Source organism: Toxorhynchites rutilus, chromosome 3 (genome assembly GCF_029784135.1).
Source record: "Toxorhynchites rutilus septentrionalis strain SRP chromosome 3, ASM2978413v1, whole genome shotgun sequence".
NCBI classification, from domain to species: domain Eukaryota; kingdom Metazoa; phylum Arthropoda; class Insecta; order Diptera; family Culicidae; genus Toxorhynchites; species Toxorhynchites rutilus.
In genome coordinates this window covers 44,433,467-44,457,150 of record NC_073746.1, presented here as the reverse complement: position 1 = coordinate 44,457,150, position 23,684 = coordinate 44,433,467, and the positions used below count along the sequence as shown (strand labels likewise).

General features: G+C 39.5%; 1 protein-coding gene across 4 annotated transcripts in view; it reads right to left on the bottom strand.

Annotated features, from left to right (window-relative positions):
- LOC129775488 (monocarboxylate transporter 7-like) overlaps positions 1–21,790 on the bottom strand; it is a 156,353-nt gene extending 134,563 nt beyond the window's left edge. For 2 of the 4 annotated variants that reach the window (XM_055780287.1, XM_055780289.1), the window contains exon 1: positions 19,762–21,790. The gene's annotated coding sequence lies outside the window, so the exon portion shown is untranslated. The remainder of the gene's footprint in view (positions 1–19,761) is intronic. The other 2 variants (XM_055780290.1, XM_055780286.1) reach the window with 2 other exon arrangements.
- Positions 21,791–23,684: the final 1,894 nt, after the last annotated feature.

Sequence of the window (23,684 nt, the reverse complement as noted above, 5' to 3'; positions counted from 1 at the left end):
CCTAATTTAAAACTATCATTCATACATGCAAAAAAGGAAACTATATGTTCTACAGTTGTATTTTCACACCAATTATTCTTATCGGATACATGTCCAGTTTCGAGAGTAAAAAAGACTTATTGGACGCAAACATAATCATATAGATTGAAAAAAGAAAAAAAGAGAAAACGAAACCACTTAGCTTTTTATCTCCATTCCGCTCGCGTAACACAAGTTCTCTCCCGATGCTCATTCGAGAAACTGCACAGCAACACACACGCACACATATAGATGCGTCCAGTAACGTGTAATAACAGGAAACGGACACTCTTCATTTTTTGCTAGCTTCACCTAAAAAGTTTTTTTTTAATTCACTACACTATTCTGGAGAAAATTCACTTTGCGTGAAAAACTAATCGATTGATCCGAGAATATTTCGAACCGTTTCAGAAACATCATTTTTTCCACCACATCACCGTAACTTGTGGGAAAAATGCGAAATATGTGACAACTAAACACAGAGAGCAGACGGAAAACACGTCTGCACTCGCTGACTCTAAAGATGCCACTCCTCTGCAAATTGAAAGGTACTTTTGAAAACATAAATAAATTATGAACAAGTTTCATTTATTATTTTGACGTAAACAAATTTTTTTTTTTTTTGCATTTTGCATTTTTTAAAAAGTGCCACGGTGTTTTTAATATTCTGACCGATCTGCCTGTTTACGACAAAGCATCGATGAATCCGCGGATGGTGCGAGGTTTGTTCACGGGTTGTTTTTTTCATCAACTTGTCTTTCTTTTCTTTGTTGATACATTTTTTGAAGCCTGATTAAGCCATCCTTAAAGCCGTTCTTGTTCTCGAAAAACTCTCGAACTTCACAGTGTAGAGAAACTATGAACGATTGACAGAGCCATATTTATAAGTTTTGCCTATCAACCAACCGATCCGTATTACAAGAAAGTCTGAAGAGCATTGCGCATGAAATAAACCAACTGGATATAAATGATGAAGAAAACGCCGAGTTTGAGATCCTGAAAGACAAAAAAATCAAAAGTGCTCAACTCATCAGCTGATATTCGCTTTTGCACTTTGAACAAGATGAAAATCCTTCGAATTTCGGCATCAGTTGGTCCGGTAGATGAAATCTCAATGAAAATATTGTGATTAAGGACGGTGAAAAGCAAGTTGGTTTCTCAATGCGCGGTTTGCTTTGCGAAAGATCAACCTGGATAACAAAAACTCGAAAAGTGGTCTGATAACATCATTAGGGAAGTTTATGTTTTCATTTATCATTTCTATGAATTGGTTTGCTTGAAGTCAAAAATTCTCAAAGAAAAATGTTTAATTTTTTGGATATGATAGATGGAATTTATTTTGGTTTCAAGGTGTTTTTGCCATGATGAGAATCCTTGCCCGAAAGAGCGCAAGTGTCTTCATTGCGGCGGGACTCCTCATGATCTTACTCAATGCCCGGTGTACATACAACGAGGGGAAAAAATCAAGCGTTCCTTAAAAGAACGTTCCAAGCGGACTTATGCATAAATGCTTAAGAGTCCCGTTCCAACGACTCAGGACAATCCCTACTCCATTCTGCAGAACGACGAGCCTGTTGCTGACGCTCCCAATGCAGGAAGTTCCGGTACATCGCAGGGTGCCATCAGGAAAAGAAAAATTACTTCTTTTCCATCACTCCCCAGAAAGACGACCGAAACTTCCCAAGTTGGAATGAAAACTCGAATTGAACGTGCTGAGAATAGACCGAAGCAAGTACCTCCTGGTTTAAGCGGTTCTTCTACGCACCAGGGGTCCTCAGCACTTCCCGGAGCAGCACCCAACACGTCTGCTCCTTTTTCGCGGTCGAGGCAACAGCCACAATCTGGCTTGCTTGCGCTTTCTGACCTGGTGGACAACATTTTAAATGCTTTAAATATAAACGACCCTCTTAAAAGCATAGTATTATGTTTGCTTCCGATTGTGAGAACATTTTTGAAAGAAAAATGTGGATTTTTGGCAGCGTTCATTTCCCTCGATGCCTGATTCAGTGCAAGAGGTCAAGGATTTGACCACTGTAATACAGTGGAATTGCAGAAGCATTATTCCTAAACTAGATCAGTTTAAATTTTTAATTCACAGCTCTAACTGTGATGTATTTTCTCTCTGTGAAACATGGCTTTCTTCAGACGATGAGCTGAATTTCCACGATTTCAACATTATTCGCCTCGATCGAAATGACTCGTTTGGTGGCGTACTATTGGGGATTAAAAAAATGTCACTCCTTCTATAGAGTCACTCTCCCATCGATGACAGGCATTGAAGTTGTTGCTTGCCAGACACAAATCAATGGCAAAGACCTCTGCATTGCTTCGATATATATCCCTCCCAGAACTATGGTAGGCCGCCATCAGTTCTTTGATACTATCGAGGCAATGCCGGAGCCGCGGGTAATCTTAGGTGATTTTAACTCCCATGGAACAGCATGGGGATCACTCTACGATGACAACCGTGCCACTTTGATTTATGATCTGTGCGACAACTTCAAATGGACAGTTTTGAATACTGGGAAAGCAACCAGAATAGTCAACCTTCCTGCACGGGCAAGCATGCTAGACATATGTCTATGCTCTTCTTCGTTATCCCTGGATTGCATGTGGAAGGTAATCCAAGATCCCCACGGTAGTGATCACCTACCAATAATTTTATCGATCGCTAATGAATCAAGCTCTCGTGAGTCAGTCAATATTTCGTATGACCTCACGAAAAATATTGACTGGAGAACATTTGCGGAAATAATATCTGAAGCAATTGTTTCAATGCATGAACTTCCTCCACTCGAAGAGTATAACTTTATATCGAGTTTCATTTACGAAAGCGCACTTCAAGCTCAAAAGAAACGTGTACCGGCTACCACTTTCCGACGTCGTCCTCCATCACTTTGGTGGGACAAGGAGTGTTCAAAGGTCTACCTTGAAAAATCATCCGCTTTCAAAAAATTCAGGAAAACTGGATTAGTGGAATGGTTTCTAAAGTACCAAGCTCTAGAAGCCAAACTAAAAGGTTTGATTGAAGCAAAAAAGCGTGGATATTGGCGGAAGTTCGTCAATGGTTTGTCGGGGGAGACCGCTATGAGCACTCTTTGGAATACGGCTAGGAAAATGCGTGGCTGGAACCATACAAACGAAAGTGAGGAATACTCTGACCGTTGGATTTTTAACTTTGCAAGGAAGGTTTGTCCCGACACGGTTCCTGCACAAAACGTCGTACGCGACATTCCACTTCAAAGCGATTATGAGAATTTTTCGATGGTGGAATTCTCAATTGCCCTTCTCTCATGTAACAATTCAGCTCCGGGGTCGGACAAGATTAAATTCAACTTGTTGAAGAATCTTCCCGACTTGGCAAAACAGCGTTTGCTGAACTTGTTCAACAAGTTTCTGGAGCTGAATATTGTCCCGCATGACTGGAGACAAGTGAGAGTGATAGCCATACGGAAACCCAACAAGCCGGCTTGCGATCACAACTCGTATAGGCCGATTGCAATGTTATCCTGTATTCGTAAATTGTTAGAGAAAATTATTCTACTTCGTTTGGACAAGTGGGTCGAAACGAACAATTTGCTGTCAAAAACGCAGTTTCGCTTTCGCCGAGGTAGAGGGACAAATGATTGTCTCGCGCTGCTATCTTCTGAAATCCAAATCGCATTTGCTCGCAAAGAACAAATGGCTTCCATTTTTCTCGATATCAAAGGGGCATTTGATTCAGTTTCCATGGAAATTCTCTCAGAGAAGCTTCATAATCGTGGACTTTCACCAATTCTTAACAATTTCCTGTACAATTTACTGTCAGAAAAGCACATGATTTTCTCTCATGGCAGCTCGAAATCTTCTGGTTACAGTTTTATGGGCCTACAACAAGGCTCCTGCCTGAGCCCCCTCTTGTACAGTTTTTACGTCAATGATATAGATGATTGTTTAACTAGAGACTGCACGTTGAGACAACTTGCAGACGATGGAGTTATTTCCATCACGGGTACTAATCCCGTCGCTCTGCAAAAGTCGTTGCAAGATACCATGAACAATCTGTTCACGTGGGTTCTCAAGATGGGTATCGAATTCTCTACGGAGAAAACTAAATGGTCGTTTTTTCTAGGAAGCACGAACCCGCCCAATTCCAGCTTCACCTATCCGGCAAAACGATCCAACACTCTATGTGTTTCAAATATCTGGGTGTATATTTTGATTCTAAGTGTACCTGGGGGAGACACATTGCGTATTTGAAACAGAAATGCCTGCAAAGAATCAATTTTCTCCAAACAATTACCGGAACATGGTGGGGTGCCCATCCAGGAGACCTCATTCAGTTGTACAAAACAACGATATTATCAGTGTTCGAATATGGCAGTTTTTGCTTCCGATCAGCTGCCAGGATTCATATTCTCAAGCTGGAGAGAATACAATATCGTTGCTTGCGTATAGCCATGGGGTGTTTGCATTCGACACATACGATGAGTCTCGAAGTTTTGGCAGGAGTACCCCCGCTTACTCTTCGGTTCACAGAATTATCCTGCAGATTTCTCATCTGTTGCAAGATCATGAATCCATAGGTAATTGATAACTTCGAAAACTACTCCAACTGACTCCTCAGTCAAGTTCTATGTCGTTATATCATGAGTACCTTACACACGACGTGCACCCTTCACAAGGCATCTCCAACCAAGTTTGCTTCCCATACTTCTGCAATTCCTCTGTCATTTTTGATCTGTCCATGCGACAAAAAATCCATGGAATCCCAGATCACCTACGCTCCGATTCTATTCCGCCGATATTTTCGGCAGAATATGGGAAAGTTAGATCTGATAAAATGTTCTTTACTGACGGTTCATTCATAAACGGGTCCACTGGCTTCGGCATCTTCAATGAAAATTCCAGTGCCTCTTTCAAACTCAAAGATCCTTGTTCCGTGTATGTCGCTGAAATGGGTGCGATATACTATGCTCTAGGGATCATTGAAACACTGCCCATCGACCATTATTTTATTTTTTCAGACAGTCTCAGCTCAATAGAGGCAATCCGCTCAATGAAAGTTGATAAACGCTCATCTTATTTCCTAACAAGAATAAGACAACTATTGAGTGTTTTGGTCGAAAAATTATTCAAGATTACCTTAGCATGGGTTCCCTCTCATTGCTCGATTCCGGGGAATGAGAAGGCGGACTCGCTAGCTAAGGTGGGTGCTTCAGAAGGCACACTTTTTGAAAGGCAAATTGCTTATAACGAATTTTTTCACATTCCTCGTCAGGACACACTCGTTAGTTGGCAGCGCATGTGGAGTGAAGATGAGTTCGGTCGTTGGTTACACACGATTATCCCTAAGATCTCGACGAGTGCATGGTTCAAGGGATTGAATGTAGGTCGTGATTTCATTCGCGTGATATCTCGGCTTATGTCCAATCACTACAACCTAAACGCGCATCTCTATCGCATTGGGCTCGCAGCAAACAATCTTTGTGATTGCGGCGATGGCTACCACGACATCGAGCATGTTGTCTGGTCGTGTATCCGGTTCCATGCTGCTCGCTCTCAGCTCTCTAGAGCACTGAGAGCACAAGGCAGACAATCGGATATCCCCGTCCGGGATATCTTAGGTAGCCGTGATCCTGATCTTCTGGTTCATCTATACCTGTTCCTCAGAAACGCCGATGTCAACGTTTAATGATGTTTCCTTCGTTGTGTCCCCGTTTCATATCCCTCCTATCCGATCGATAAACTATTACTTAGTCGCGGCAATACATACACACACTCTTTACAGATACACGGGCCAAAGGTTGTGCAGTCCACTGATCATTCAACAAGAGCCAAAGCTTGTACCGCTCATGACAACATTTCAATCTCGGGGTCTGCCGCCTCTATTGAATAATATGTTATATAACTTGCTTTGTGAGAAGCATTTGAACTTTTCTCACGGAGATTCGGCAGTAAGTCGGGTCTCTTACATGGGACTCCCCCAGGGCTCATGTTTAAGCCCCCTTTTGTACAACTTCTACGTAAGCAACATTGACAATTGCCTTACACAAAATCGCAGCCTAAGACAACTTGCAGATGATGGAGTGGTGTCTGTCGTAGGATCAAACGAATCCGACCTGCAAGAATCCTTACAAGATACTTTGAACAATTTTTCAACCTGGGCCATTGGGCTAGGGATCGAATTCTCCACGGAGAAAACAGAGATGGTGGTTTTTTCTAGGAAGCATAAACCAGCAAAACCAAAGCTTCAACTTTTGGGTAAACCGATCACTCATGCTATGTCATATCTTGGGGTCTGGTTCGACTCTAAATGTACTTGGGGGCCCATATTAGGTATCTGAGTAAAAAATGTCAACAAAGAATAAACTTTCTCCGTACAATTACCGGCACCTGGTGGGGAGCACATCCCGAAGATCTTATAATGTTGTATCGAACAACTATTCTCTCAGTGATCGAGTATGGCAGTTTCTGTTTTCAATCAGCTGCCAAAACACACCTTATTAAACTCGAGCGAATTCAGTATCTTTGTCCCCGTATCGCGTTGGGATGTATGCCCTCAACGCATACCATGAGTCTCGAGGTTTTGGCAGGCCTACTCCCACTAAAAGATCGCTTCAATTTATTATCTCTTCGGTTCCTCATCCGGTGTAAGGTTATGAACCCATTGGTGATCGGAAATTTTGAGCAGCTGATCGAGCTAAATTTTCATTCTGGATTCATGAGCTCATATTATGAATTCGTCTCCATGCAGGTTAATCCTTCTTCGTATATTCCCAACCGTGTTTGTTTTCCTGACTACATCAATTCCTCTGTGCATTTTGATCTGTCCATGAAGCAGGATATCCATGGAACATCAGACTATCTTCGATCGAGGATCGTTCCAACGATCTTCGATGCAAAGTATGGGGATATCAATTGTGATAATATGTACTTTACTGATGGGTCCTCTATGAATGAGTCCACAGGATTTGGAGTGTTCAACGAATTTTTTAGCACCTCACACAGTCTTCAGAATCCTTGCTCAGTGTATATTGCTGAATTGGCAGCGATACACTGGGCGCTGGACAGCGTCGCCTCACGACCTGTTGAACACTATTACATTGTAACGGATAGTCTTAGCTTTTTTTTTTCTGTATTATAGTGACTTTCAACGCTTCTGGCTGGTTCGTCACTTTTACCTTCCATTTTGGAAGAATGTCGGGAGTGAGAATTGAACTCGTGATCTTGAGCGTGAGAAGTATGGATGTTACCTCCACGCCAGATCGGCTCCACGATAGTCTTAGCTCTGTAGGAGCTATTCGTTCAGTGAGGCCGGAAAAGCACTCGCCGTACTTCCTTGAGAGAATACGAGAAATTTTGAGTGCTTTATCCAGACGCTGTTATGTCATTACCTTTGTCTGGGTCCCTTCACATTGCTCAATTCTGGGTAATGAGAGGGCTGACTCATTAGCAAAGGTAGGTGCAATTGAAGGCGATATTTATCAGCGTCAAATCGCCTTCAATGAATTTTATTCTTTAGCCCGCTAAAATACCATAGTTAACTGGCAACGCAAATGGAACGAAGATGAATTGGGCCGGTGGCTCCACTCGATTATCCCTAAGGTTAGCCTCAAACCATGGTTGAAAAGTCTGGACTTGAGTCGGGACTTTATTCGCACCTTCTCCCGACTCATGTCCAATCACTGTTCGTTAGATGCGCTACTCTTTCGTATTAATCTTGCCGACAACAATCTTTGTGTTTGTGGCCAAGGTTACCACGACATCGAGCACGTTGTTTGGTCGTGCGAGCTGTATCTTGTCACCAGATCGAATTTAGTAGTCACCCTTCGGGCCCGAGGAAGGCAGCCCATGATGCCGGTGAGAGACGTGTTGGCTCGGTTAGACCTTGATTACATGTCCCAAATATATGTATTCCTTAAAGCTATCGATCTTCGTGTGTGATTGTCCTTATACCCTTAGTTTTTCTTTTTCCTTTTCCTTTGTGAGAGATCGGATCCCTTCTTAAGAATAAGATGAAATGTAAATACATATTAGATATAAGATAGGTTTAATAATTGAGTGTGATGAGTGTGATTGAGAGTGTGAGTGTGATCATTGTCAACATATCCTCATATCCCCTCCTTTTCCTGAAGAAAATATGTCACCCTTCTAAACTCGAGTTGACCGCGAGTAATCGGTTTCCTATATTATTAACATTAGAATAAAGGAAAAATGTATATATACTAGTAACAATACAGTAAGGAGTTCGGCTCCTTTAAACCTATGTAACTGAGCCTGTAAAAATAAACGATTTAAATAAAAAAAAAAAAAATGTCGCTAGATATTTATCCTCGCACAATGCTTTTTACAATAGGCTTTAATTTATTTTGGGGGAATCATAACGTCGAATATTGAAATTTAAATGCTCCGGAATGCTCCATAGTGATTAATTTATGATTGGATGTAAAAAATTGATTCTTTCCTCAAACAATAGTTTAACTGAAACGCGATACCAGTCCAGAGAAACTTCTCCAACTGGATGCCAACGCTTAGCTCAGCTTAACACGAATAGGTTCTATAATACCCTAATTATCGTTAAAGTTGTCTCCAATACACAACGCTAAATCGATGTCTCATTATCTAACTCGTTCCGAAGTGGGTTGCAAGGATTGCTTGCTGCAGCCTTGGCGTGCTCGCTGGACGCGTGCAGTCGATGTCACACAATATTGGCTCTTCCCAGGCATCGGGCCGAAATTGCAGCTGCCACTTTGCGCTCTCGCCTTGCCATGGATCCACTGCGGACTGCGTGGAAACGATGCACATTTCTCCTGCGCATTATCTCGAATATGATTCCATCCCGGTAGAATCAATGCCGAAGCAGTATACACGCTAATGAAATTTATAATATGAACGTGTTCTGCAGCCTTATTACGGTTACGCTCGACGCTCGGTTTTATAGCGCTTTACCAAGCATCCCGCAGATTAGAACAAAGATTGTTCGTTGTTCGCGTCTTTACTTCTCCGTCCGGTCCGGAATCCGCACGGTTCTAGCGTGGAAGCGGCATTATGTGCGGAGGTTGCTACTTCGGAAGGGAAAACAGGACAATAAAGTGGAGTGTTCGCAGTGGCTCTTGAAATATTAAACAAACCGGACCGAGTCTCTTTCACTCACTCTCCGACCGGGTCGCTTTATGGGCTTCTCGTGACAGCTACGGCTAATTTCCGCGGCAATTTACCGCGCCCTAATAGACACAATTAAGGAATGTTCGATCCCTGATGGAATGGTATGAAAGCCAATGGCCTTTAAAGTAAGTGCTACAGCTTTCTGAGTAATGGCAAAACGGCGAAAGGGTGGGCGTCAGAAGTTGTTTGTTCGGCGAAGAGCTTGAATTAGTAATTGTCCGGAGAGACTCATCTCCCGCTTCTTCACTATCGTTCGTACCTCTCGTTCACAGAACGTTAGGCAATTGGGCTAATGGCATCGAACATAATGCTAGGACATAGAAATGATTCAATTAACGAACTTTACACCTTTGATCAGAAGTTTGCGACAAGAAAGGTAAACGCCACTCGTGATTGGGTATGCCTCCTCAGGGATTTGTATTCCGATCTTTATGGAAGTTTGAAAGTCATATCTAACTTATTCATCGTCGACGGAAAGTTTCTTCTGTGCTGATGAGGAGACTGCATGGTGGGTATGTTATACATATCGTGCGCACATAATTGTCGTGACACTCAAACCAAATTGAAGCAGCATGATGAAAGTCGTAGCACAAAGAACAAAAATTGCTGCTTTGATGCATTTCCTGCCATTTACTCGAGTGGATTATTATCATCTCGAGATGATGAGGGGTTCTTTCGATCAGTTTGCTCATTTCTCCAAGCTCTTTCACTGACACTTCACGAAGGCATTTCTGGTGAGTGTTAACCGTTACGGATAAACTGCGGTGCTAAAATTTAATAACTTATATGTTTTTCGACTCCTCTCGTTGCCACGACAAGAAACATGTAAAAGGGAAACAATTACTTGAGGTTCTTGCTTCACAGTATCGATTGTTTAATTTGTTTCTGTTTGTTTCGATATCTCAGTCTGGTATCTAATTAGTGCCGGTTGTAAAAATTTCTTTGAAATTTGAAAGTTTTTTTTTGGCACGAATACGTCCTGTGTATTCCGTATCAGTATCGAAAATGGCGAAGGCGACACGGCGCGTTTTGGAATAAAAATAATAATCTTTTTAAGAAAAATAACAAGGCTTTATATTGGGACTTCAGATTAACTCAAATCCCATTTTTCTCACAAATTCTGCATCCAAACGCTGAAAAAATATATCAATTTAATACTGGTTTCTTAAAATCCGTCCATTGCACTTTACTATATTCATTACTTTATGAACCACTAGCTGACCCGGCAAACTTCGTCTCGCCACGTTTTCTTACTAAGCGCACCTTTATGGGTCCAATCGCAAAACTGTTCGTTGATTGATCTTTTAATCTACACTTTAAAATTATTTTTTACTTTAAAATTTCAGTACTTCTATCAAAACTCTACATTATAAAATCGGATTATTTTCAGACACAATTCTCGTGCAAGATTTTTCATCCACTTACAAATAACATGTTCCTCCGATACATGGAATACATTTTTGATACGGAAAATATGATAGAATGAAGACAGCCCTAAATCGGAAAATTCTTTCCTAGAGTTTTGCTCCTATGAACACATTCGACGATCCATTTTTATTTATATAGATAGAAGACGATATAGGAGTGCATTTTATCACATTAAAATCCATTTCCACTTTCGAACGAAGATCAATTTCGTTACCTCTAACATCAAATGGAATAACAACGCTTGTCAATATGTAATTGTAGAACACATGCGAATTGAATTTTTCGATTTTTTTCCATTTTCCTTCAGAGTTTTCCGAAAATTTTCAACTGTCAATTGTCCTTTAGAGAGGGGAAAGGAGCGCAAAACCACCATAAAAACATTAACTGCACCCTAAAACCTCCATATGCCAAATTTGGTTCCATTTGCTTGATTAGTTCTCGAGTAATGCAGAAATTTGTGTTTCATTTGTATGGCAGCCCTCCCTTAGAGAGGGGGGAATGGTCTCGAACTACCATAAGGACCTTCCCCGACCCAAAAAACCCCTAAATATCAATTTTCATGTCGATGGGTTCAGTAGTTTCCGAATCCATAAGAATCAGACAGACAGTCAGAAATCCATTTTTATATATATACTAGCTGACCCGGCAAACTTCGTCCCGCCCAAAATTTATTTTTCGTTTTTCAACCACTTGCAAATAACATGTTTACTCCGATACGTTACATGCCAAACTTGGTTTTATTTGCTTGATTGATTCTCGAGTAATGCAGAAAGAAAGGGGGGGAGGGTTATCTAACCACCATAGAATCATTTATTGCACCCTAAAACCTTCACACTGCAAATTTCGTTTCATTTGCTTGATTAATTCTTGAGAAATTTAGAAATTTGTGTTTCATTTGTATGGCAGCCCCCCCCCCTTATAGAGGGAGGAGGGGTCTCAAACTATCACGAAACCCTTCCCCGGCCCCAAAAACCCCTACACACAAATTTTCATGTCGATCGGTTCAGTAGTTTCCGAGTCCATAAGAATCAGACAGACAGACATCACTCCTTTTTTATATATATAGATAGATATTCCCAATGGTTTTAAATTCAATGAGAAGAGAGTTTGGTACTGGAGAGAACGAGCAATGATTCATTCCAAAAGGCTCCTTCATTATTTTTAACAATGACGCCCTCAAATTCAGTGAAATTCTAAAATTAAAAGCCGATAAAACGAGATTGAAAGTCGTTTGCTCGCACTACAACTACCTGAAGCTCGTCTGTTTTTTTTTGTTTTTACTGAAAATCTCTATAGCTTGGATATACGAGTATATTCTAAAATATATTCAGATGATTACTATTACAAATCGAAATATTCACAACATGAATACATCAATACCGTTGCGGAAACAATTCGCATATCATTCTGTCCAATTCTTGAGAAAAATCGTAACTCAAAATCCTGATGTCTGATTGAAATATGATGTTTAACAAAGTTGTTGGAAAATTAATGAACTAAGGAAAATAACATTTAAAATAAATTGTTAAAAATGTATAGCATAATCTATATTTGCATATTTTTATTGAAAAACTCTTCCAATTTAACAAAGTTTGACGAACACTGCTGCAATGGCAAATTCACCGAAATGGAGATACGAGGGTCACTATTTATATTTCGGAAATAGGAACAAAAACAAATAGTTAAGCTGCGAATATATTTTTATTGTTTTTCAAAGTACTCGCCACGATGATCGATACACTTTTGCATGCGCTTAAACCAATTTTCAAAGCATTTATTCCAATCGACACGAGCCTTTTTTTTGAGCGATTGTCAAATTATGTGGGATCCAACGTGAACATAATTTTCGCACAACTAAGTGTTCATGTAAAATCGCATATATGCTGGTGGAACTAATGCTTAGGGATGCCTCAATCTCACAATAGGTTACATGACGATCTTGCTTAATCATTTCGTGCACAGCATCGATGTTTTCTGGCACTACAGTCGATTTTGGACGACCTTCACGAAACTCGTCGGACAGCGAACTACGATCACGATTGAATTCACTATACCAGCGATACACAGTGGTTTTTGATGGAGCTTCATCGCCAAAAGTCAAATTAAGTTGATTGACGCACTCTTGTTGTGATAATCCACGTCGATAGTCGTAAAAAATCATCGCACGAAAATGTTCACGATTCAGTTCCATTTTTTTGCCGAGACCAAACTTTCAACTAAATATAAAATAAACAAATAGCGTCCGTATGACAAAATGTTCTGAGTACGTATATCGTCAAAAATGTCAAACTTTACGATGGAACCGTCAGATGGACTCACATGACATCAGTGTTGCCAATTCCCGAAATATAAATAGTGACCCTCGTATAAACTTTTGAAAATATCCGTTTTTTATGTTACTTAAATACTTTTCTCAAAAGGTTAAGATTTAACAAAATATTGAAGTTTCACAAATTTTCAAAAAATCATATCTCCATTTTGGTGATTTTGCCATTGCACCACTGTACATCAAACATTGTTAAATAGGAAGGGTTTTCCAACGAAAAAATACAAAAAAAATAATGGAAGAGCGGTTGTTTTGAGATTTAATATTAAATTCAATTTTTGAGTGAGATCTTTTAACAGTACATTTGAAATGCTATTTTTGCTGAATATTTCATTAATTTCCCAATATGTTTGTCAAACATCAAATTTTAACTAGACATCTGGTTTTTGAGTTACGAGTTTTTGAATACGACCGCATTGTATCTTGGATACCACTCTTTCATTTTTTTGAAAAAAAAACTTCGTTCGTTTAGAAATGAACGGTTTTTAAAATATCCTTGTTTTCCTCGGATGATTGATTTTTCTATAAAAAGAATATCTTTTATCGTTCGAGTAATATCATTCTGCTGTGGGCTGGTTCAAATAGAATAGCTGTATAAAAACGGTTTATTTGGATGGGGTTATCTTCCTTTCTGTGGTTTTGACCATTAACAGTTTGTACCAATAATCAAAAATATGGGAAGTTTATGTGCCTCCCGTGATTCGTGTCACACATGACGTTTGCATTAAAAAAATGGACAACATTTGCCGATTCTTCATGGATTTACCTTCAAACGCACTGACGAAACTACCTACGCAGTATCAATCATAGTAACCCATGAGTCAGCAGAAACAATTGACAACTCTATCAGTCGAACTCTAACCGTTATGGCGTAAACAGCGAAGCTACTCCATTCAGAAGTGTGCGCGTTTGAAAAACGGCACCCCGCCGCGTCGAAAACGGACATCGTGCGGCACTTTGTGGACGCCGGACACGCCCGTTCCGGCATCTACAACATCTTGGCACTATTGGATAATAATCAGAGCATCGAAAGAAAGCCCGGTTCCGGACGGACGACGACCCTGAGCGACAAGAAGCTACAAAGGATGCTGAAGAGGAAGATCGAGGAGAAAGTGGCTACATCGCTGCGTGCGCTTGACCGGAAGGTCGGTGCAACCGGCCAAAAAGTGAAAAAGTACATGGCGAATATAGACATACATGTCAGGAAGCGGAAGTCCCGTCCACTGGGCTCGGATCTGCAAGCAATGACGCAGCGGCAGCGACTGAATAAGATGCTCAAGTCGATTTTCCCGGCGAATCGCAACCTGGCGCTGGTGATGGACGGCGAGACCTAACTCACCTTGGATGGCAACAACTGGCAGGCACTTCGTATTTTACTTCCCCCACGAAGAAAGTGAGCTCCGAAGTGAAGTTTATTTGACACACCAAATTCCCCAAGAACGTGCTGCTGTGGCTGACAATCAGTGAGAAGGGGATGTCAAAGCCGCTCTTCTTTAGCACCGGACTGGCCGTGAACGGGGAAATTTATAGTACGAAGTGCCTGCCGCAAGTTGCGTTGTTCATCGAGAATCTGGCGTCGGCCCACTACTCGAAGCGATCGTTAGAGGGGATGGAGCGGCTGAATATCGATGTGATACCCAAGTCGGCGAACCCGCCGAACATCCCCCAGCTGCCACCCATCGAGAATTTCTGGGCAAATCTAAAGCGTTAGATCTTCTCCAACAATTTTGTCGTGCACACTGAGAAGGAATTAATAAATAAAACGAAGAAAGAACTCAAAATCATGTTTACACGCATATTTTCGTCCGCCATGGCGAAGGTTCCGGTTAACTGCTAAAAGGCCGCTCGCAAGGACGTAGAATTTATTTGCAAGTAACCTAATATAATTACCTTCCATGGAAAATTTATCAAACTCAATTATCTGTCTTAGTTTTTTCCATCATCGCTCGAAAAAAGTCCGTTAACGTTAATTTCGATCCAAATTCGGATTTCATTTCGTCCCAAATCATTCATCATTACGCTCTATTTTTGTAGGATCACTGCCTTGAACTGGGCCAAAATTAACATCTTTGGCTCGTTCACCCTCGGCAGCATGTATGGCACTTCGTATTCCAGGGGGTTTAGATCTGGAGGTCACATTCATCTTTGGATAAAAGGTGGTCAAATCTTCCCGACACCGGTTCTGGAAGTTCAGTTCTGTTCTGATTCGCAGTATGAGAAAGCGCTTCGTCCTGCTGAAACATCTAATGATCATACAATCTCAATGCTTTCATGTTCCCGTACAATCAATCACCCGTTTTACAAAATACATCGTTAATTTTAACGCCTTTCTCAATAAGAACTAGTGGTAGTTTGCCACGTTTACAAACACCTCCCCAAACCTTAACGGTTGCGGCGCTTGGAACCGTGAAATGTTGCTGTCACTATCTGGGATAGTCCTCGAACTGTAGGTCCACAGTCTGTCGTTCCAGACATTGTGAGACTTAACTTTTCACCCGAAAAGACAAACTCCTGTCCACTGCGCCGTGATAATAAGAAAGTCCTAATAAAGCGTTTTCTTCTTCGAAGCTTCCTAAACTCCATGAACTTTACCTTTCCTATTAGCTTGGCATTCTTGGTCTTGTTCAAGTGCATAGTACATTGCCGAATTCGAAACATTCAGCTCAGCGTCCATTTCATGTGGCGTGTTGCTGATATAATGGTTCATATTTCACTCAACATTTCTTTTTATTATTTTTTAAACGTCTTATACCGTTCTGAATCATATTTCGGACACTTAAGACGCATTTAGCGCCAACTCTTGGGTATTACCCTTTCAAAATTGAATGAAACTTTCTGGGCGCGAAGACGTTACCTATTTAAGCAACTTTATCTAGACTAACATATGGTCGGGGTTCTGCCAAAACGAACCAAGCGCCATTTTTTTTCAAAATTGATTTACTTACACCATTGGATGCAGAAAATAATAATCTATCGACTGTAAAATGACCATGTCATTCGGATAATTGACAACAGTTCAAAAACAAAAAATCTGTACAGTAGACTGTAAAAAAACGAAATTGCGAACCATAAACCCACAATATAGCATCGGACGATAGTGATCATTTTCTCCAAGAAGGCAGATCCTAATCTGCAACAGATTTTTGTGCTTTGGACAGCTCCTGGAATCAAATTTTGTTGGGATCTGGTAAGTAAGACAGCCTATGGGCTGCAATGAACTGCAGAAGCGCTGATCTGCATTTTTCAAAATTCCGTTCAACCACAGCGAACCAAGTGTAAAGCATTCGTAAATCAATTTATTATCATTTATTAAGATATTATTTTGTCATAAACAGTAAAAGTGAATCAATATATATACATATGCCATTCATGAAATTAGTCAAGAGCCGTTACAAAATACTAATGTGTTGTGTAATGATATTATGTTAATAGCTAGCATAGACTTGGTTCGCTGTGACTGCAAAGAAAACGAAGTTTCGCGTATCTAGCAGAAATGTAATTTTGTTTTTTTTTCATATTTCTAAAGGTTTTGAATCAGAAATTGACGAAGATGTTTGCTTACTGCATGAAAGGGAGTATTATGGATGACATCCTGTTTGTAACACGTAAGCGATAAAATGATAGATTTGATCCAACACAGTCAATTAGTGGGAGCCCAAATTTCAAATTGAAATATCTCAAAATAATGTTTCTTCAAGATGAGACCATTTCTTGACGTTTCATGCATTTTTAAGTTTTTAAGAAAACAAAAATTCGATTTGCTAAATTTCCTATACTCCCCCCCTGCGAAGATTTTCGAGGATAAAAAAATCAAAGCTTTAAGCACTTTGAGGCACCCCTAAATCATTTTCGATTGAGCTGAAACTTTGCACAGATAATTTTTTTGGGACAATAAACAAAATGTACATGGTCTTTTTTCGAAATTCGCCACCCTAATGCACTCTAATGTACACGTGTCTGAAAACTGTACATTAGCACCCAAGGGCCATCATAAATCCATTTCTACCTGTTATTGATTTTTTTTTTACTGTACACAAAGTAGAAAATTTTCGAGAAAAAATCTTGAAAAAGTTTTTGTTAGAAAAACTTGTTTGCCTTAAATATGCACAAGTTGCGATGTATGGAAGAGTTGTAGGGCAAATATTTATCTACCATTTATCCACCATTTCATCAAAATCTGAGATAACCATTTTGAGAAAATTGACTTTTAGTATTTGTTTTGGTGTAGGATTTCAAAAAATATTTTTTCAGTATTTTTTTCTGAAAATTATTTTCCTAAAACTCTTCCATGGATCACTTTTTTTGTAGGACTTACCATTTTCAAGTAAAAAAAAATGGGTGAGTTATATCTATGATATAACCGCAAAGCTGACGTGGGCCTACCTTAGCTGACCAATCATTTATTTGTATTGATTAAATTCTTGATTGATTGAAACAGTATCCGAATTCAATTGAATTCAATATATTTGCTTTGTGAGTGAAAATATTGAACAAATGCCATGTGAGGTTAATGCATCCATTGTGATAGATTATGTTCTTCGTTACAAGTAAATTAAATGACAGTCCTCTTTTATGTTCGGCGTGATGCCAAGGACAAAATATGTGAACGGAAGAATTATCAAACGATTATTTTATTTTACATTTCCCTCTGAAGTTTGCATCTCTCAAGTGTACGTACTTCTCGAACCGCGAATTTGATTGAAACTTGAAAGTTCATTCGCCTTTAGTGCCTGCACGATTTTCCCTGGTTCCTAAGTTTAAAAAAAGGTCGTGGTAGGGAAACATATTCTAGTCTGCACAAAGGCAAGCGAGTACAGGAGTACTCGCAGTATGCTTTTATTTACAAAGCCGATTTCCCCAGAAAGCTTGGATTTGACGTCTGTGGTAGGGAAACACATTTCAACTGGAACAAAAATACCCCCGACATTCACATATCTGTAATGCAAATTTCCCCACGATCCATGGATTTAAAGTCTGTTTTAGGGAAACACATTTCAGTCGGAACAAAAATACCCCCGACTTGCATGACTTTTCAATGCCGATTTCTTCCTTGGTTTTGAAATCTCTGTTAGGGAACACATTTCGGTGGGAACAAAAGCTCCCCCTGCCGATTTCTCCAACGCTTCTTGGCTTTGAAGTCTGTGTTAGGGAACATTTTTCGGCAAGAACAAAAGTCCCCCTACTTTCATGTATTTGCAATGCCGATTTCCCCAAAGGCTGCTTGGTTTTGATGGCTGTGTTGGGGAAACCGTATATCGGGCCAATCAAAACGAGGCTGTTATGGAGTTTAGATAACGCTTAACATTTTACAGTATTCCCTATCAATTGATGCAAACATCTTTCCGATCCGGTAAGGAATGTTCGAGTTATAAGCATTCGAAATCTTTCATTTTTTCCTGCATGTTCTGTGTTTAGGTTTTCATTTTACCCCCCATATATTCCGGTTAGACGTAGTCCCACGTCAAAAAAATTGTAAAACTGGTCAAAAATATTTGGCCTTTTCCATATGTTAGTCTAGATAAATTTTCCGAAAACTAAGTATGCCAAGTTGCCTAATTAGGTAAGGTCTTCACGCCCAGAAAGTTTCATTAGGTTCTGAGAGAGTCATGCCAATCCCATAGACGAGTTGGCGCGAAATCCGTCTCAAGGCTTTTGATGCAGAAAACAGATCTAACCTTTATTCACATGTATTGTTTTGTTGATACTTTGAATAAATTAGTTCAATATCGTTCTAAGCTTCTTACTATTGTACATATTTGATTGAAAACATCAAAAAATTATCGAATTGAAATGTTTTGTTTTTTTTTAACTTTAAAAAATTTTCAACAACCTTTTTTGTGATATTTGCAAGCATTTTCCGCTTCCCCTGTTTTCCCCTAATATGCTTTTCGTTTATTGATGTTTCTTTACGTTGTAGCTTCATGGTTTAAAATACCGTTAGGGTTAATTTGCTTAAATGAAAATTATATATTTTAATTCAAGTTATTTGTTTTTCGAAGTGGTAAAACAATTCGAGGTTATTCGCAGTGTTTGAATTTTAATTCTTCATTTTTGTTACATAGTTTCATTTATTTTGTAATTATCCTTTTGCACCAATTTCACTTTCATAATTCGTGAATTTCTAGCTTGTTTGCCTTTTCAGTACTTCAAGTTTTTCTTTCTGCTTCATCCGTTCTTCCTGCTTCTCCAACTTAGTTGATGTTAGGTTTTTTTGACGTAGGACTACGTCTTTCATAAAAGGTGCCAAATCAGAAAACAGGTCACGTTTTTATGAAATAAAGTTAATGTTAATAACTATTTTTGCTGCGAACCAATTTTAATGATTTGCATACTCGAATCGAATCGGAAATTGTCTAAGATTTGTTTGAAATGCTATACATTACAATCCCCTAGTGTGTAAAGTGTTTAAATTGATGAAAATTAGAAGCATTCCCATTTTCCCATACATTCGTTCTGTTCATCTGTGTGCTTCCCAAACCGTGCTGTCAATAACAATCAACCTATGCAGCCGCGAGAATAGAAACAACGAAGGAGATAACAAAAAGAGAATATTTGCGACGTAAACTCCACCCTTGCACAGTAAGTGCGGTGTCGCTAGCGAATAAATATCGCATGCCCTCTGAGGAAAATTTCAAAATGTTTTAGTGCATTATATGAAACTACGCTTTTCATCCATAATAAGCCTGAAAACTCACATTGTAGTATCACCAATTTCTACTGTTTGAAATATGAATCGTAGGGAAAAAGTACGAATCGAATAACGGACACTTTGTTTTGTAATTTTTTGAAGGAAAACTACATTATATTTGATTATATTTTATAATCATCTGCGGAACACTTACCAAGCAACAACAGTAAACTGATAATGATGATGCGAACTGATTAAACGCGAGAAAACTTTAAATATTGATCAACGGTCAAATTCAACATGCTCACGCTAAGCGAACGTCAAACACAAACGACGATGATGAGTAGTACTGTTAGATTTTATTCTACGCTTTTTTCTACGCTGGCTCAAATTAAGACTCACAGTTGAAGGTCGTTAAAGATTTTTACGGAACAAAAATGTTGAAATGATTCGATGTTTATGAATTTTTATTTAACAGGTTTTTCCGTATTTGAGGCAGAACAAACGATATGTTGCTGTATTCACGCGATGGTATTCTATAACTTTCACTTCGACGATTCCATACATTAAGCTTCAAAACAAAAACAATGTTGTGGTTCAATATATTCCAAATCACGCATTTCCACTCATCTGCTATCGCATGTCCCATTCACATTCACGATCTGGTATAGATAAATTCATTACAAACCTTCTAATTTCCGTCGGATATCCCCATCACTTGAAAGTGTCAAAATCCGTAAAGTGAAATTCCACATAAATAATGTATTTACGAAAACGTAGGCACACAGCTGCTGCTGCTGCTGGTCGGGAAACTCATTCTCGCTTTCCACCACACACGCACACACTTTTTTTTCTACGGCAGCACGAAACACCCATAATACGGCCCCGACGTCAAACACATAAATTTCGTCATTTTCAATTCATTCAATTTCGGCTTCCGGTGCGAAACACATAAGCATAATCATCTACCGCACGGCTTCGGGTTTTTTCCTAGCCCACCTCCCTGCAGACCCCACACCGAAAACCAATATCTACCAAATGTGGCCAATTTCAATCTCGAGGGCAAATCACTATTCAATGGGGCCCCCGCAATCTGGATCTAGGCTACCGACACGTATGGGTTTTTCCGGAATTTTTCAACATTAATATTCAGCATCACTTGGTGGTACGGTGGTCGTACGGGTTTCCTGGCTGTTAAGTGATGATTCCGCTAATAAGCGTAATCGAGACTCAAACAGCAAAGCTTGCGGTAGTTCTCGATTGGAATAGCAATCCAAATATTAGCACTTTCGAGTATCGGTCTGATTCACAATCACAGTTTGATGGGTTTTCGTTATCTTCCTGCGGCTGTGGCACAGCTATGGGAAGAACCAATGATGAGTTGGTTAACAGATATTTTTCACATGTGGGAAAACTCGATTGGTTTCAATTATCTAATTGATAATTATCCAGCATAGAATGATTCCATACAGATTCACTAGATCCACGAAATTGTTTACAGTGGACCTTTTGTGCATAACATGGTATTTTATTCCTCTACAACAAATAGTGCACGATAATATATCAATTTGAAAAAAAAAACATGAGAACTTCACGTTGCAAATTAATTGAATGTTCTACATCCTTTGTCATTGCATTTCGCACTACGACGAATCAAAACCACGATGATTGAATTATCCGTTGTTTTATTCTTCTTTGGGATCTTTTTTGCACTTCATTTATTCACACTGGGCTTCTAAAAGTTACTAGTTTTCCATCCGCTCGGTACACAAACGTGGTTTAATATCCGCCAGAAATATACTGAAGGAGCCACCGGGGAATGCCTTTCACTCGGTTACTATGCATCTCCATATGCGAACGATCAGCACAAGACGCATCACGCAGGGACACAGCTGCAGTCCACGTTGTTAATTTTTCTCCGAGATTAGACCTCGGCATGAGGCGCTCAAACTGTTGGTAGAGTGGGTGGTATGGGGTGGTAATTTCTGCCTTCATGAAGCGAGGAAGCTTTGCACCAAAATTTTCACCTTTCCTCCACACACAAGGTTTGTACAGTCACCTCGAACAAGGACGCCACCACGAAAGGCTTCGCACGATTCCAACAATCCAATCCCGTCGACGGTTCCGCAAGAACTGAATCCGAGATGAATCCTGCCTGGTCTCCTATGGCACACAGATCAGCAGAAATCATGCTGTATCGCACGCAACGCCGCATCTCTTCGGCAGCGCTCTTATGTTCGCTCGAATACGGTGCTGAAAGCGAAATCCCGTCGCGTTTGCCGTTCACGAAGATGCCACCACCGACCAGGACTCTCACACACTCTCTCTGTTTGAACGGCCGCTCAGCGTGAAACATGTGTGCCGGACTGGGTGAATGGAAAAATTCACCCGCCTCCCCCTTGAGTACGACCACTTGATGACGCCATCGTTTGAAAACAGTTGGTAAACAGAGAGTGAGTGCCGGTTTCATTTCATCCATTTCACTTCACGGTCAAGTCCGCTCCCTCCCCACGCTTCGGTACTTTGGTTTGCTGTCACGTGTGGGAAATATTCAGACGGAACAATGAATGAAATGCTGAGGCAGCACTTCTCCGCTTGTCTGTTGGGAGAGGTCGACGGATTTTCGCGCTTTTATGGCAGCTCACACGAATGGACCGAGATAGGTTATGGCGGCGGTATTCGAAAAACGCGAACCGTCCTCCAGGAATTAATTGCAATGGCCTCGAAAAATAAGCGCCAATTGCGTTTATTTTGAGAAAAAGGCCTACCCTGTTTGCCTTATTTGATCACTTTCACCATATCTGTTGGATTATAGCTTAAAGAGCTATGTTCCTCATGTTTTGTTTTCACTGTAGATTTTTCACAGCAAAAAAGTGCGGAATCTCTCATAGTAGAGGTGTGTATACAACATTCAAATAGCTCTGTATGTGCTATACAAGGGAGTTTTCTGTGATGGTCTTTTTTCCAATTCATTTATTTGTAAGGCATGAGCTTTGCGGAGCCATGTGTGATGGTCTTGACACAATATGGCCCTCAAATAGTAAAGTATGAAGTACCTAAAATGTTTGTTTTGTGGCAAGTTCAGCATTCAATCGTATAGTAAGACTCTTGACGAATTTCATCCCAACTCGGAGTTGGCAGCACCATCTCAGATTGCAGTGAAAAGTTGTGGGTGTATAGACATAGGTCATTTTAGTAATAATACTTGAAAAAATGGACTAATTTTCAGAAAAGGCCAGAGTTTTTTTCTTTTTTCTTTTTTACCACAATTTTCCAAAAAAATATGAGACCTACAGAATTTTGTTCGAAGAATCAAATGTAGGAAATTACTTAAATTTTCATTAAAAAATATCACATTTTTACAAATTACACTGACGAAAAAATCATTTAAAAAAAAAGAATTAATTTTTCTCAAAATCCATTTTTTTTTATTCTCAAAAAAAACAATAGTGAAAAACAGCTCAAACAATTATCAACAAGTCATCCATATATCAGAAAATGGGCACTTTTACAGGGACAACATTTTTCTAACAAAAAACTTTATTATATTTTCTTTGAAAAAAATCCAAAAATTCAATCGCGATAATCTATATATATATATATATATATATATATATATATATATATATATATATATATATATATATATATGTATATATATATATATATATATATATATATATATATATATATATATATATACCCTCTCTAGACCCTCTCTAAGGGGGGCCTGCCATACAAATGAAACACAAATTTCTACATTACTCGAGAATTGATCAAGCAAACGAAATTTTTTTGAATTTTTTTCACGAAAATCAAACAATTTCCTACATTTCTTTCCCTGACTAAAGTTTGTAGGTCCCATGGTTTTTGAATTGATATTTTTTGTAAAAAATATAGAAGAACATTTGGCTCTTTTCGACATTTAGAGATTTTACGTATGAAAAGTTGCTTAAATGACCAATGTCTTTACACCCTCAACTATTCACTGTAATCTGAGATACTGCTGCCAACTCCTAAGACGAATTGGGATGGAATTCGTCCAGAGTCTCACTATACAATTGAATGTTTTAGTTATTTGCTACTTTACTATTTGGGGGTTCGGTTCAAGACCACCAAACAGAATTCCGTTGCACA